We start from the raw sequence: 1559 nt of genomic DNA, 5'->3' as shown, positions 1-1559 counted from the left end.
TATGCATATAATTCATTGTACTGTACAATAATTGTACATCGGCGGTTGATTTGAACTCTAAATGTATTATTTACATGCTAATTATTTTAGAAAATTTGCATAGTAAATTTTTTGGATTTATTTTATTATTATTTCTAAACATATAACACCATTTTAAAACTTTCAATTAATGTTTTCATTATGTGTAATTAGTTTGTTTAATATATTTTTTATTTTATGTATATTTAATAAAGACTTATTTAGGAAAAAAAAAATTATTCAATATCCACATAATATTAAATTTATTTAAAACATATATTACAATAATTTACAAATATCATATACATTAATAAATAATTTATAGATGAGTTAAAATAGACAATTTCCTATTTTAATATTTTATATATTAAGAGCTAATTATTTGATTTCATTTGAATACCTATATCCTTTTGGTTTTCGATTTTTGTTTTCAATTTGTGATTTCACCAATAGACATATAGTTGGTGAGCAGTATTTTTCACAGACTTTCAGACAGGTCATGATGGAATAATCTTCAGCTAGTTCAGGATTACAACTTATTACTGACTCCAGTTCTTTTCTTCTTTTTGTTTCTGCGAAGAGCTCTTTCCTAAGTGACATTTTCCGTGGAGTTAGATCTGTTAGAGATGATGGAGTTTGACAATGGGTAGAACTCATTTCTACTGATGTCGAAGTGGATACATCCGACACAGATATCGTTGAATAGGCAGAGGATGTATCTAAAATAAAAATTAAATAGATATTGTAATAAAAAATTAAATAGTATTATAATATAATAATCAGTCTAATTAAGTATTTATAAATTATTTTAAAAATAGCTAAAGTTATAAGTAAAAACATACCAGGTGTTGAACATGATGGCAAGCACTCTACTGTTTCATTATCATTATCAGCAATAGTTTCAACAGCCTGTTCCTCTTTGTTTAATAGTGCATCTTCAAATAACGTTGGAATAGCATCAGGTCTAAGACGGTTCTGTTTTTCATTTCAAACATACAGTTTTCAAAATGCAATGAACACAACCGATAATTTTTGTTCAAAACTGCTGCATCAATTCCTTTGAGATGGGACAATCCACATTTGTCAATCCAAACTTCACACCTATACAATAAATAATAATTTAATATTTCAATTAATTGAAATATATTTTATAAATGCTAAACAAATTACTTACCTAGAAGGATCCTTAGGAAAAGAAAAATGACTTACTAATGCCGGATCTACTTCTAAACTTTTGCAGTTTTTTATTGAACATTTAAGTATTTTTCGTTTTGCAGTTAAAAAGTAGTCCATTGCAATTGAAAAATTAAAACTACAGCAAGTGATAATCACTAGTCAAAGTATATTAGCAAAACTCACAACACGGAACACTTATTACTGGAACTTATTACTGGAGTCAGTAATAAGTTGTAATCCTGAACTAGCTGAAGATTATTCCATCATGACCTGTCTGAAAGTCTGTGAAAAATACTGCTCACCAACTATATGTCTATTGGTGAAATCACAAATTGAAAACAAAAATCGAAAACCAAAAGGATATA

The 1559-nt window shown here is 27.0% G+C and overlaps 1 pseudogene; it reads right to left on the bottom strand.

The window, feature by feature from the left end:
• Window positions 1–265: 265 nt before the first annotated feature.
• LOC126908261 (uncharacterized) lies at window positions 266–1311 on the bottom strand (annotated as a pseudogene).
• Between the last annotated feature and the right edge of the window lie 248 nt (window positions 1312–1559).

Source organism: Daktulosphaira vitifoliae, unplaced genomic scaffold, assembly GCF_025091365.1.
Source record: "Daktulosphaira vitifoliae isolate Bord-2020 unplaced genomic scaffold, ASM2509136v1 Scaffold_5, whole genome shotgun sequence".
Taxonomy (NCBI): domain Eukaryota; kingdom Metazoa; phylum Arthropoda; class Insecta; order Hemiptera; family Phylloxeridae; genus Daktulosphaira; species Daktulosphaira vitifoliae.
The sequence above is the reverse complement of the archived record's forward strand: the minus strand, read 5'-3'. Positions and strand labels throughout refer to the sequence as shown.